The sequence below is a fragment of the Jaculus jaculus genome, chromosome 2, assembly GCF_020740685.1.
Source record: "Jaculus jaculus isolate mJacJac1 chromosome 2, mJacJac1.mat.Y.cur, whole genome shotgun sequence".
NCBI classification, from domain to species: domain Eukaryota; kingdom Metazoa; phylum Chordata; class Mammalia; order Rodentia; family Dipodidae; genus Jaculus; species Jaculus jaculus.
Genome location: NC_059103.1, coordinates 154,148,790 through 154,165,006, shown reverse-complemented (window position 1 = coordinate 154,165,006; position 16,217 = coordinate 154,148,790).

Sequence of the window (16,217 nt, the reverse complement as noted above, 5' to 3'; positions counted from 1 at the left end):
TTAAACTGGAGCCATGCAACATAGTTCATACTGAAATACTTTGACTGAATATTCTAGAAAAAATATGTAATTGTATAAGAAATATAACATGAAGTCATTATATTTTCCTGAAATACTTATGGCTTCTCATTACTTCAAAGACAATTTTGGAAAGCTTGAAATGTAATGTGTTTTGTAATTACTCCAGTGACATTTCCCCAAAGGTACAATACAACAAAGCATACATTGGGAAAGATTCAAGGGTCTATGTAGGAGCATATGGAGAATCTACTTAGGAATACAAAGAAATATCTGAATGGGAGCACATAGACTCTTTGAAGAGCATAGAAAGTCCTGTGTTGTTGCCAGTTACTGGTGATGAAAACAATATTTAAGTGAAATTAATCGTTTTCTTAATGCACCTTTGTTGTTCATACAAGATTCATTAGTCCATTTCTTTTGCTCTACCTTTATTTTTCCTTTCTTTGCCCTCAATGTGTTTATTCTTCAAACAAGGAGCAGAGCAGATGTGACTTGAAAAGAAGTGGTGATATGTGAACCTCTAAGTTGAACTTTAGTAGACTGTGTCACCTTTGTTCCAAGAGGAAACCAACTGGCATTCCTTAAAGTTATTTCTTTAGTTTAATATGGCACTTCTTAAATACAGCAAAATTTACTTCTGCCTAGCTTATAGAAAGGTAATACTAGCACACTGGCCTTGAAAGCACATTAATTATTTGATATTTTTTTAAATTATTTTATTTATTGAAAAACATTGTGCATTTGGAACAAAGATTGTTGCTACTGATAAGATGGCCATAATAATTACAATTCATCCTTAACTATGAACTAAGATCAGCTATATCCTAGTTTTGCATAAATAAAAAAATATTTATAAAAATGGCTTACTGCTAAATAAATTCTTGTGTTTCATAAATCTGTTTTGCCAAAAACTTGTACAATATTCAATGTCTTAATTTAAATTCAAAGACTTAATAGTTTAGAAGCAAATAATAAAAATCTATACAAATTGATTGCACATTTAGAAATTTTAGAAATAAAGCCAATACTAAAAAGTAAATAGTAGACAATATGTGGAAGGCCCAATACTTCATGTAAACAGTATATGTCATATACCAGATACATAAAAATCTTCATTTCATTAAATCTATATATTACTTTTGGTAGGATTGTCATCTTCACAATGTTAATTATGCCTATCCAGGAGCATGGGAGGTCTTTCCATTTTCTCAAATCCTCCTCAATTTCTTTTTTGAGTGTTTTTTATGTTTTCATTGTATAGATCTTTCACTTCCTTGGTTAATGTTATTCCAAGGTATTTTTTTTTTTTTGTTGCTATTGAAAATGGGACTATGTCCCTTAATTCTTTCTCTGTATCTTTGTCATTTGCATATAGAAATGCTACTGATTTTTGTGCATTGATTTTGTATCCTGATACTTTGCTATAGGAGTTAATCACATTCAGGAGTTTTGGGATAGAGTCTCTTGGGACTCCTACATATACAATCATGTCATCAGCGAGTAGAGCTAACTTAACTTCTTCCTTTCCAAATTGTATCCCTTTTATTTCCTTCTCCTGTCTTGTTGCTTGAGCTAGGACTTCCAGTACTATATTGAAAAGCAGAGCTGAGACAGGACAACCCTGTCTTATTTCTGATCTTAATGGGAATTCCTCCAGTCTCTCTCCATTAAGTAATATTTGGGCCTTCAGAACTTAATATATTGCCTTTATTATGTTAACATATGAACCAACCATGCCAATTCTCTCTACTGTTTTGTCCATGAAGTGACTTTGTATCTTATCAAAGGCCTTTTTTGCATCTATTGAAATGATCATGTGGTTTTTGTGTTTAACATTGTTTATGTGGTATATTATATTGACAGATTTCCAGCCTGAACAATATAGGCTGGAAAAAAGATAGCATCTTCAACAAATGGTGCTGGACAAACTGGATAATGACATGCAGGAAACTGAAACTTGATCCACACATTTCACCATGCACTATACTCAAATCCAAATGGATCAAAGACCTCAATACAAGGCCAGAAAATCGAATACTACTGGAAGATAATTTAAGAAGCAGTTTCCATGATATAGGAATGGAAAAAGACTTCCTGAACAAAAGCCCAGTAGTTCACGATCTTAAAGAGTCACTCAACCAATGGGATCACATGAAGCTGAAGGGTTTCTTTACAAACAAGCATACCATAAGCAAAGCCAATAGATTACCCATAGAATGGGAGAAAATATTCACAGGTTATCCAACTGATAGAGGCCTAATCTCTAGAATCCACAAAGGACTCAAAAATCTAAACAGTAAGAAGTCAAACACCCCACTCACAAAATGGGGCAAAGAGCTGAACAGGCAGTTCACAGAGGAAGAAACACAAATGGAAAACACACACTTAAGAAAATGCTCACCATCCCTAATCATCAGGGAAGTGCAAATTAAAACAACTATGAGATTCCACCTAATCCCAATAAGGATAGCAAACATCAAAAAATCAAATGAAAATAAATGCTGGCGAGGATGTGGAGAAGTAAGAACACTCATCCACTATTGGTGGGAATGTAGGATGGTACAACCACTTTGGAAAGCCATATGGAGACTCTGGAAAAAGTTGACTATAGAGTTACCAAGAGACCCAGTTATTTCCTTACTGGGCATCTACCCTAAAACCTTCAATCAACAGGCCAGAAAGATTTGCTCAACCATGTTTGTAGAGGCTCAATTCATAATAGCTAAGAACTGGAATCAATCCAGATGTCCATGACTAGAAGAATGGATAACTAAGATGTGGTATATCTACATAATGGAATTCTATACAGCAGTAAGAAAAAATGACACAAAGAAATTTGACAAAAAATGGTTGAACCTGGAACAGATCATTCTCAGTGAACTTACCCAATCACAGAGAAAAAAAAAAAAAAATTGACACATAGTCTCACTCATCTACAACACCTAACCTGAATCTACCCAAGATACCTTACATACCCAGCAAGCACCTCATGGATTAGACACTAGGATGGATGGAGAGGGAGGGGAGGGCATTGAAAAGGTGGGAAACACTAATCTGGACCCAAACAGCAATGGTACCATAAAATTCTACTTCCTAAAAGGCAGACCAAATGGCTAAACCTTTACTAGACCCTTACAGGAAACACCTGAACCACAAGCCACTGGAGAGGGGAGGATCAAGTCTAACCTAAATCTTCTACATCTTCCCTCCCTCCCTCTCCCTCTTCCTCTCATATCTCCCCCACCCTCTCTCTCCCTCTCTCTCTGTCTCTCTCTCTGTCTCTCTCTCTCTCTCTCTCTCTCTCTCTCTCTCTCTCTCTCTCTCTCCTGTTTAACTCTTGTATATTAGCTATCGTTTTCCTCATTTTCTTAGTAGGCACTGACCTATAACTCCCAGTACCAGCACAGGGCTATCATCCACAATGAGCTTTTGATCAGAGAGACCTACAAGGTTTCCTAAAAGAATGACAGATTTCTGTCAGAGTACTTGATGACCTGCCAAAGGGTAGTGGTAAGACCCTACTGCTGAAGACACCATATGCAGTTGACACATAAAATGGGATGGCATGGCTGGAAGCTAGAAGAGAGTCAGTCCCCAGAGAGTGTGTCTAGTGCCAGAAGGTGCTACATGGGCAAACAGGGGAAAATAACCAATATCTGTCCAAGCAACTCATGATCTAACCTACTTAGCAGCAAATAGCCTGTTGGGATGCCCATGCAAGTGCAATACCGGCACACAGCCATGGTGGGGAATCAACTGCTCTTGATTTGGCTAACTGATCCCCTCAGTAGTACAGGACCCATAGCTAGAGCTGGGAAACAAGTCAGAACAATATCCAAACATAAGCCCACTCTCCAATATCAAGCTACCATCAATCATGGGCACAAGAGGGCCTACACCTATTAAGCTCTCTATAAAAAGAGTAAGGGTTTTCTCATTTGCCCTGGTGCTAACTTACTCTCTGTTGGAGAATCTGCTTCTCTTTTTCAGATAGATGCAGATCCTAAGGACAGAGCTGCATCATATCTCAAAAGGGGCCCAACTGAAACTAAGGACAATTGGCGAAACAAGCAAGGGTAATGTTTTCCTGATGAACTGGATACCAGCACAAAGGGGAAGGAGACCAACACAGAGAAAAATCAACTCCTACCAAATCAGAGAGCCAGAGCCTCAGAGGCCCCCAACACCTCAGCTCAAATTAGTAAATTCATCAATTATTATTATTATTATTACATTTATCAACTATTATTTTCATATGACAGTTTCTAAAATAAGCAGTTAGCCCAAATGTACATCTCTGAGGTGTGGAAATGCAGGCTGCATATTTTAATGCTATGCCATTTGAAGCTATCATACTTTTTCTCCTAGTCAAACCATAATTACTTGGAGAAAGTGCTACCAAGCTTCCTGCTTTTAAGGGCTCAAACAAAGAGCTGCATTCACCTCTGCTGCTTACAAGTCTGTCAGAATCTAGCCTCAAAGATATAACTAGCTTGAAGAGATGAAAGATGCAAATCAAACAGAAAAGCCCTTCCCAAGTAACATTCCTTGTAATGAGCAAGAACTGGAGAATAAACATTGAGTAGAAAAATTTGATCTCTGCCAAAAAAACCCAATTAACTATTGTGTTCTACCACCTGGTAAGGAACACCTCAGCTTACGGTCTCAGCACCATATTTATTTTGGCTATGCCCTACTATCATATTGCCAAGGAATTTTACTTTGTTTATAGTTTCTTTTTAAATCACCTTTACTTTCCTCTACTGTCACTCTATACAAAAGCTTCTGTCACTTTGAGTAATAATGTAAGTTGCATTCTCCATTGGAGAATTTTCTTCTCTTTTTCATGTGGACACAGATCCTGAGGAGAGAATCAGCCATTGTACCTCACCGGGAACCCAGCTGAAACCAAGAGTAATTGGGGAAATGAGCAAGAGTGCTGCTTTCTTGGTAAACCTGGTACCAGCACAAGGGTGAAGGAGATAGACCCAGAGAACACTCATCTCCTACCAAACCAGATGGCCAGAGACACAGAGGCTCCCAAGACGTCATCACTGAAGTAAACCTAAAATGAACCCATCATGGCACAGGAAAAAGTTGTTAGAGCCATGTGTTGGGACATTATGCATAGAGACATTGCCTCTTCCCTGAACTGATGGCTAACCTCACAATGCATGATCCACATCCCCCAATGAGGAGGGTCCCTGTGGAGGGAGGAGGAGAGGAAGGAGTCTAACAATGTACCAACATGGCTGTATAAATAGAGACTTTCAAACACACTTGTATAGACATATATAGGTAATGTCTTACATATGTCACATAGGTAATGTCTTAGCCAATATTCTTCAAAATGAACATTAAAACCAATCTATATATAAGGCACTAAAGTACTATCTATGTGTGGCAAATAGACAGGATGACAATGATGAGTAAAAAGAGCTAAGGCAATCTGAAGAGCTCTAAGGCAATATCTGATATGGACAAAAATTCTCCCAGGGCATTAATGATCAATGAAACATAAATTTGTGAAAGCTATTTTAATTAGTACACTTAAAATGTTTTAATTTATTTACTTATGATCAGAGAAAGAGAGAGAATGGGAATGCCAGGGCCTCTTGCTGCTGCTGCAAACAAACTGCTTGTGCCATTTTGGGCATCTGCCATTATTCAGGTACTGTGGAATTTAACCTAGGCCAGCAGGGCTTTTAAGCAGGTGTGTTTAATTACTGATTCATCTCCACAATCACATGATTGACTAAAAGTAAGTATTTGTCATCTATCTATCAATCTACTTATACACATGCATGTGTGTGTATATACATATATATTATTTCTCTTCCTATCCTCCCGCCTTTCTGTGCATCTAAATTTAGACTAGCTGAGTTTCAAGGGTTCAGAAATAACTGTGGCTAATGAATCTATTGTTTTCTGTTTCAACTCATTCAGATACTTAGCAATGTAAAGGCACCCCTGATCTCACCACAGTGCTCCATACCAAGCTTATGCATCCTTGAGGGCATGTGCCTTCAGACTCTCCATCTGTATCTGGTCATAAGCCTTAGTACTTACTGTTGATCACCTAAATTTGGGTACATAGCAATGATCTGTATATCTTGAACTATGCCTATTCTATGAAATAGAATTTCTTCAGATAATCAGATATTTACCTTTTCATTAAAGACAGTTTTAGAATTATTTTAAATTGTTCATAATTCATAGATTATGAATATAATAATTCATATTTCTACTAATTGTATTTTGGGGTTTAATTTGATAAGCATAAAATTTAGCTCTTAAAATTCTTTTACCATGTCTTTTATTTTGAGTCTAGTAGTAAAAACTTTGGATATAACCCTTGCATATACCTCAAAGAAGATCACAAGTTGTAATTTTTCAAAAACATTCTTAGGACTTGTTTTAACCTATACCAAGCCACCTCCAACAAACACACACAAATGCATGTGTGTGTCTGCATGCATGTGTGCATGTACATGCATGAGCATACACACGCACACATGCATACGCGCACATGTGCACTACATTGACAGGAAAGCAGTTTAGGAAGCATGCCATATGTAGAGAGTCCTGTTTGGTTGGCTTTTCAATGAGTAGGACAGGAAGGGAAATTTTACTCTTTCACCCTAGTAGAATATAATATAATATAATATAATATAATATAATATAACATAACATAACATAATATAATCCTAGTGGCATATAATATAATGCCAAGATGGTTACCAAAGTCTCTTGCAAAGATAATTACCAAAATCAATAACACGTCCTACTATGAAGAAGAATTCTCTCTGCATTGGATTAAGATAAAATGTGAGTGCCTTGATACAGCCATCAGTAAGGGGTTAGATGTTTTTGACTTCATTACTTCCTTTTATTGCTTTTAATTTGATGTATTTTATTTAATCTGTGTTTAACTAACCTCCCCAAACATTGGTACTCCAATGGACATTTCAGGGACAATTAGCTAAGTGTTCTCTTGTTAACCACAGGGCCTAGGAAAGAGATAAGGAGGATTAATGAAAGGAAAACAGTTTAGGAGAAACTTCACTTTCCATCAAGAGTGTTGGCCACCTCATCATGCCTGTTGCTACTGGAAGCAACTACTCTTACCCCTGGGCTTCATTATGTGCCAGTGGTTGGGTTCTGTCATTAAATCACTTTGCTATTATGTTTCAGTTTTCAGGACTTTCTCTCCTGTCTTTCTTCACCATCCTCATCGGGCTAGTGCTCTACTCCTCCGCCTCCACGTACATAGCCCAGGACCCCCGAGTGTACAAGCAGTTCCGCAATCCTTCAGGACCTGTTGTGGACTTACCAAGCACAGCTCAGGTGGAGCCTTCAGTCACCTACACAAGCCTGAGCCAGGAGACTGAAGAGGAGCCCCACATACGTGCGGCCTAGGATGAGGCCTGCCCACTGAGGACAATTCAGAGGCCAAATATTTGCCCATCACTTCTGTATTATACATAGAGAAAGGTATTTAATAGGTACAGTCACACAGGTGGACTGTAAGGTAGCTCATCCTTCAATAGCTAAAGACCACTGGAGACACAGGCTCCAATCCACCTGACTCAGAGAGATGCCTGGCTAGTGTGTATCCTGACCACATCCCCTACGTTAATTACTTTGAAAATTTTTGAATCAGAAGGAGGATTATTGTTATAACGATTTATATTACTATTGTTACACTGACTTTCAGGAGGAGGTTCTGGACTCCTGATAGGATCTATTGTCAGACTCACATGTAGTCAACATAAGTCACTTTTCTATGGCGAGTCACTTTTTAAGAATCTTTTTTTTTTTTTTTTTTTTTTTGCACAGATGACAATGTGATGTGTGCCGCAGGAGTTCCCTGGTAAATTTGTTCATCCTAGGGACCTACTGGCTAGGGTTTCCTCTGTTACCTGTTGGATTGCCTGCTCAATAAAGATTTTGTGCTGTGACCTTTGTGGGGAGGGGCAACTGATCAGAAAATTCTCTATTCTAGGAATAGATATAAAACAAACGTTTTAGGATTTTATATTTTAATCTCTGATTACTCTAAGCCACTGCCTTTCTATTGGGCCACATGACTCAGCTAACCAAGCCCTGTGATGCAGGGTGAGGACTGTTCCATTTCTGTGGCTTACAGGAAATCCTTAAAATATTATCATTTCTGTTTAGGGTTATATATTGTTTTAAAATTTTTTCTGCCTCTCCCAACATCTACTCTTTAGAACCTTTTTTTTTCTAGAGTTTCTTAGTGATAAAATGGAAATTAACCAAGACACTGGAAAAGCCATGGTCCTCTGCCCTCTCATTTCCTTGATACCTTTCAAAAGTATACCAGAAGGGAAACTCTCTCATAGAGTGTCGCTGGCTATGCTACCTCCTTAAGTCAAAGGTATGAGTATAAAGCGTTCTCTGATGGAAACTCAGTTGCTGTGGCCACTTGGTAGTAGTAAAGATGGCAACATTGCAAAGTATGGCATTTTGGTCATGTTTGATATCTATCTATTAACTGCATATGTTGCTACATTCATACAGACACAGAGAATACTGCAATGTCTTCATAAGGCTTTTTATATGTCACTAGTGTAATCTATTGCCCTAAAAAATGCCTTTTATGTCCCAAACAAGGGAATTAATAAACAGCAGATATAATTGTCAAAAAAAATTTTATATTTAATATGTTTTCTAGATTTTCAATCATGATTTCCATTGTTCCTTTTTTTAGCACTTGAAAGACATCAATTTTTTATAGCTTTCAATACTTCTGATGGAGAATTGGTAATCAATCATATTGTTATTTTATCTACATGATTCTGCAATATTGCCTTTATCAGTTTGCCTACTCCATGCTGACATATGTTATGTATTCTGTAATGTTTATTTTGACAGTTTTCTGAATCTTCTCAATCTTTAAGTTTTCGTCTGTCATCAAAATTGAAAAGCAACAACAATATTTTCCTCCCACATCCTACGTCCGTTCTTTTCTATAAATAAAACAGCCTGTATATTTTGCCATTAGATAAGGTTCCACAGGGTTCTCAGAGACTCAGTTCATACTCTTTATTGTGTCTTTTTTTTTTTCCCACTTAATGTCAGATAACTTATACTGATCTCTCTTCAAGTTAATTGACTCTTTTGATGTTTCTAATCTTCTATTTAAAACTCATTTGAGGGCTGCATAATGGCTTACAGGTTAAGGTGCTTGCCTGCAAAGCCAAAGGACCCAGGTTCAAATCCCCAGGACCCACATAAGCCAGATGCCCAACATGGCACATGTGTCTGGAGTTTGTTTGCAGTGACTGGAGGCCAAGGTACACCTAGTCTCTATCTATCTGCATCTTTCTCACTACACCTTAAATAAATAAATAAATAAATAAATAAATAAATAAATGAGATTCTGAGGGGGGCAGGAGAGATTGCTTAGTGATTAAGGTACTTGCCTGCAAAACCTAATGAACTGGGTTCAATTCTTTAGTCCCCACATAAAGCCAGATGCACAAAGTGTCACGTGTATCTGGAGTTTGTTTGAAGTGGCTAGAGACCCTGACATGCCCATATTGAAATTCATGTTGCCCTCTCCCTCCCTTTCTCTCCTCCTTGAAAATAAATGAAAATATTTTAAAAATTAAAAAAATCATTTGTCATTTTAAGTTTTACATATTAAAATTTCACATGAATATTTTGAGTGCACATGCATGTTGCAGTTTCTAAGTGAGGCTCTATATCCGTTCATTAATGGTATGACTTCTTTGATGACAGTGAACATTTTACAATGGCTGCTATGATGTCCAACTCTAATAATCTCATAACTCTATTATCTGCTTTATTTTGAGATTGAACTCTGTTTATTTCTTTTTCATTAAACGATTTGTATTCTTAGCATTCACATATCACTCTGTCTTTGATTATGTTGAGTGTCATTTGTGGCAATTTAAGATCCTGTTACAGCTACTTCAAGTAATATTGATGTTTATGTTTCAGTCACTAAGTTCTTTACATTCAAACTTTAAATGGTGTCTAATTTCTCAGTACTCAGTTCTGAGGGGTCTACACTGGATTCATTCCTCATGTGGTCTAGGAACTACATGGAATTTTAGCAAGCATTGTGTACAGAAGACAGCATTCCTCTCAACTACCCTGTACTTGGCAGGCAGCTTCCACTTCCGGGGTGTCTCAGGTGGCTGTGGTGTCCTGGTCCTACATGTGTTCCTCCATGCAAAAAGGTTCTGGGCTGGGCTGCCACTGGTGGCTCTGAATGCTTTACCCTGCAGCTGTTGTCAGCAATTCTTCCTCAAGGAGGGAAATTAATTTCTCAATGGTGGCTTGGTCCAAAGCTTGAAACCTCTTTACAGTTTGGAATTTTTTGACCATGCCTTGCCCTCATCTAGGAGTGCTGATGTTTGTACTCTGTTCAGAGTTCATAACTCTCCTCTATAAAAATGGTAGTTTGTTTTAGAAACTTCCAAATGAACTGTAAAACTTACTGACACAACAATGTTTGATGACCTATAGGACTGTGAGCTGGAAATCTGGACTAGTCAAAAGAACAGCCACAAAAATGGAGGGTGTGAAAATCTCCAAAGAATATCAAATATATTTGTGATAAAGTAGAATAGAATAATTATAAATTATTTATTTACTTATGCATTATTGTGTGCCCATAGGTTACTATGACTTCTATATCTTAAAAATGCATTGATTATAGCAGAACATTAATATCAAATAAGTTATGGATTTACAACATTAGTTTAGAAAGAATTTATTAGAAGTATTTCTTCATAATAATGATATCATTGGAACTATATTTTCATAAAAATGTACTTGCAATAATGTGTAGGACTTACTGACTTAAAGGTTTATGTGAGGCAGGATTTATAAATAAAGGGAACCTAGTGTTCCCAAGGATAAAAGGTGAGTACAGACAAAATTGTTGGTAAATGAAAACAAACTTGACACAGTTCAGTCTGGTTGGGAGTTCTTTCTCAGTGCAGTAGATTTGTTATTTCATGAAGCTAAATCAGATCTTAGTCAACCATTTCATATAGAATACTTAAAAACATACCTGATGGAAGAGATTTGCAAAAATGTTAAGCATAATTTTCAAATTTTAATTTATGTAGTGAAAACAAAGAATGGGATTCACTTAAAAATTGGAGGCAAAAAATAGTTCAAATTTCTTTAAAACAAGTATGATTGCCCTTTAATCATATCCTATACCATTAATGTGGCCATTTCAAATGATATTCAGGAAAGACATTCCCTTTCATGACACCACCCTTCTAATTTTCATATAATGATATATTATTAGTAGCTACATTATTTTAATAATAGTCCAATTAAAATCAGTAAACATATAATTAAAGGGTCTATTGAGACAAGCTGTGCTAAGACATCTAGCATAGATCTTTGGAATTAAATTATTATGTAATCTTTAATCTTTCCATGCATTCTATTATATGAGATAATTGAAATAATGTTATTAAATGTGGCCATAAATACAATGGGAAAATATAATTTATATATAGATAGATAGATAGATAGATAGATAGATAGATAGATAGATAGAGATATTATGATTTAAGATTAAAGAGTAATGAACAGAGCCCACATAACGTAAACAGGGAAGATATCATTTCACCTCACATACTTTAAAATATTATACTGACAATTAAGCCACCCAGAAACTACATAGTGAATTCCAGGTCAGCTTAGGCTAGAGCAAGACCTCACCTTGAAAAACAAAAAATAAGGTTGGAGAGATGGCTTAGCAGTTATGGTGCTTGCCTGCAAAGCCTGAAGACCTAGGTTTAATTCCCCAATACCAATGAAGCCAGATGTTCAAGACTATGCATACATCTCAAGTTCATTTGCAGTGGCTGAAGGCCCTGGCACACACATTCTCTCTCTTTCTTTCTCAAATAAATAAATAAAAATACTTTTAAAGTAAAGTTAGCTGGGCATGTTGGTGCATGCTTTTAATCCCAGCTCTGGGAAGGCAGAGGTAGGAGCTCACTGAGAGTTCGAGAACACCCTGAGACTACATAGTGAATTCCAGTGCAGCCTGGGCTAGAGAGAGACCCTACCTCACATAAAACAAAAACAATCAATAATACAATTAATAGTATACTGATGAAATACCTATCCTATATTCATATATATACAGTTTTTTGAGGCAAGGCCCTGCACTAGCCCAGGCTGACCTGGAATCCAATATGTAGCAATCTGCTTGTCTTGAACTAAGAGCAATCCTCCTACCATTGCTTTTGGAGTGCTGGGATTAAAGGTGTGTGCCACCACACCTAGCTTTATATATTTTAATATACTATTTCAGGTTATTTTTCAACATGTAAAAATACATAGGGGAAATTACTTAGCAACAGTTCTTTAGTGCTTGTACTGCCCATAATGTCATGATGAAAACTTTTGCAGAACTTTTCCTCTCTGAACTCACTCAGGAAATCTGTGCTCTCTTCCTCCCTTTTCTACTATAAATTAAAATGGTAGTTTTTACATGATCATTGTAATAGACAGACATAGAAATTATTTTTCATATACAGTTTTTTCTTCAATATAATTAAAATAGAGGTATTTTGAAATTATGTCTTAAGGTAAAATACATTCTTATATTCTGATTCTTATTGCCAGTGACACAATGAAAGCATAACATGCCAACATGTACTTTTTTTTGTTTTTGTTTTTTCAAGGTAGGGTCTCACTTTAGCTCAGGCTGACCTGGAATTCTCTATGTAGTCTCAGGGTGGCCTTGAACTCATGGTGATCCTCCTACCTCTGCCTTCTGAGTGCTGGGATTAAAGGTGTGCGCCACCACGCCCAGCTCTACATGTACTTTTGAATACATAATTATTTTCATCACTAGGTTATAAACACATTCAATTATTCTGTCATCTTTAGACTCAATCACTGAAACAGGTTATGCCATCTTTCCTTCAAGATGTTGCAACTAAGAATATCTGTAACACTCCTAAGTTATTTCCCAAGCTCTGCATGTAACTTTAGTCTTAATATGAATGTGGGTTATGACTGGATATTATGGATATATTTCATATAAAACAGTCAGATATCCCAATGATTATAAATCCTAATTTAGAATCTAATAGGACAGAATGTTATCACAGATATAATTTTAAATTAAACTATTAATATTGCAGACAATATGTGTTACCCTATAAAATAAAATACTATAAAAATCTATCTTTTTTAAAAATTTTATTTTTTTAATTTTTATTAACATTTTCCATGATTATAAAATATATCCCATGGTAATTCCCTCCCTCCCCACCCCCACACTTTCCCATTTGAAATTCCATTCTCCATCATATTACCTCCCCATTACATTCATTGTAATTACATATGTACAATATCAACCTATTAAGTATCCTCCTCCCTTCCTTTCTCTACCCTTTATGTCTCCTTTTTAACTTACTGGCCTCTGCTACTAAGTATTTTCATTCTCACACAGAAGCCCAATCATCTGTAGCTAGGATCCACATATGAGAGAGAACATGTGGCGCTTGGCTTTCTGGGACTGGGTTACCTCACTTAGTATAATGCTTTCCAGGTCCATCCATTTTTCTGCAAATTTCATAACTTCATTTTTCTTTACCGCTGAGTAGAACTCCATTGTATAAATGTGCCACATCTTCATTATCCACTATCTTTAAAGTGTCCTTATCTGAGATTAAACACTTAATCTTGCCCAATGTTGTAAATTTTGTGTTGTTAGAAATAACTCAGACAGGAGTGTAATCATGGTAGGAGATAATTCCCTAGACAGTGCTATGAATAATACCTGTAAATTAATATCAGCAACAAAAAAGTCTATTTGCCAATTTCTATAATAGTTATTTGAAACTGGCTTCATGTTTTGTTTTTTTTTTTTTTTTTTGGTTTTTCGAGGTAGGGTCTCACTCTGGTCCAGGCTGACCTGGAATTAACTCTGTCATCTCAGGGTTGCCTTGAATTCATGGCAATCCTCCTACCTTTGCTTCCCGAGTGCTGGGATTAAAGGTGTGTGCCACCATACCCTGCTATATTTGATCAATTTTTAGTATGAATAGACTTATTTCAATACAGTATTCCTTTTTAATTCGAATTCATCCTTACCCTATAATGAATAATAAATAACTTTTTAAATATAGGAATTCTAGGGTAACCGGAACCAGGGAAAAGGGATGATAGATTATATATAACCTGTTATATAAAAATGTTTTCTAAAAAATAGAAATAATAGAACTGGGTGTTTATGTTTGACACATCTTCTTTATTTTATTTTATGATAAAATAGCTTTAATGTAACTCTATAAGAATTCTTTTTGGCCAGTGACTTTGGTGTGTTGTAATTAATGCATGAATAGTCAGGATTCTCTACCTAGATATTAAAACTTAACACTCAGAAACTCATTTTTTGATTTACAAGTTGATAATTTTAAACCTTAATTGTATTTCCTAAGAAATAATAGTACCAAGAATTTAATTAACAACTTGAGGAAGCTATAAAAATAGTCTACCCTAGCTCATTGCATTTGAAATTCTATCCCCACTGCTATACTTAATCCAAGTTTGGTTTAGGACAGGACTGCAAAGATAATGTATTTTCCAGAACCAATACTTCCTTGGACCTTCATGTCTGAATATAATTTCCAGTTACACTGATGACGGAAATACCAATAAATTCTTCTTTTGAAATAATACATAATTGACAAAATATTTTAAATTGAGTGAATGAAAAGATGTCATTCAACTTCCCCAGGAATCTAAATATACCCAGATGTCTTACAGAGTTACTGAGAACCGCAAAGCTCACAGTTTATGAAAATGAATCCATACACTCCCAAGTATTTGGTTGTAGGAACTATTGTTAGACATTCTTTTTGTTTTGTTTTGCTTTTGGTTTTTTGAAGTAGGGTCTCACTCTAGCCCATGCTGACCTGAAAGTCACTATGAAGTCTCAGTGTTGCCTCAAACACACAGCAATCCTCCAACCTCTGCTTACCAAGTGCTGGGATTAAAGGTGTGTGCCATCACTCCCGGCTAGACATTCTTATGGTCAAATAAGGAAGGAGAACTCCATATAAATAAATACTTAGTAAAGGCAAACAAATCATTGGGTAAAGAAGGCTTACTTTGTGAACAGGTCAGTGAATTCCATGTTAAACTATGCAATTCAAACATTTTTATGCCTTCTTTTAAAGCTTTGATAAAAGTAATGCATGGCTAAGTGCATATATGTGTTATTGAGGCTGGATTTTACATGTTTCTATTTTGCATATATATATATATATGTGTGTGTGTGTGTGTGTGTGTGTGTGTGTGTGTGTGTGTGTGTGTAACTATAAAGCACATATATATATATGCTTTATAATTACTTATTGAATTTATTTGAACATACATTACAATTTCCTTCATTGGTAATTCTTTGAAAGTATTTTTATGAACTCAGAAAGCCAATACTATTAGCAGACATTGGTCTAAAATTCATTTCTGTCATACTGAGGTGTGAAATATGAAGCATTTTTCATTTTTACTTTATGCCTCAGGCTACTTGTAGTCAATATAAGTAAATGTAAAACTCCAAGTTTTATATATTTCACATTTATGTTATTAGCATTTCTTTCCTCTTTTACAAAGATTCTTGTTTCACATAAATAATAATCTTCTAAACTTAAAGCATACATTATAGTACCATTTTTTTTTTTTTGCTTCAAATCTTTCAAAGTACTTGATTTCTGAAACACATTTCATCTTCATTCTCCCATGCATTCAAAGATTCCTCCCTGCAAAGCATGAAGAAATTTCTATCCCCAAACTCTCATTGTCATGTGGCTGTTGTAATTCTTAGGCACTCTAATGTGCAAGGGGTGTGTGTATGTGTGTGGGTGTTTGCATCTATCAGTTGATTTGACTGATTTTGCCTGTATATATGAAAATTTAGATATTCTTTTCACTACTAGATTGAAATACTAGCAAAAAGAAAAAAAAAGTTCACAAACATTTTAACTATATATGTGTTAATTGGCCCTTTATTCCATTCTATCCTTGCCTCTTTCACTCTTAGTCTTTTTTTTTTTTTTTTTTTTTACTTCTACTTAAGAAGTTGACATGCTATTTGCAGTTTAGAGTTAATTTTTCTATCACTAGCCATCTGGCCTTGATATGTTGCCTCTGTG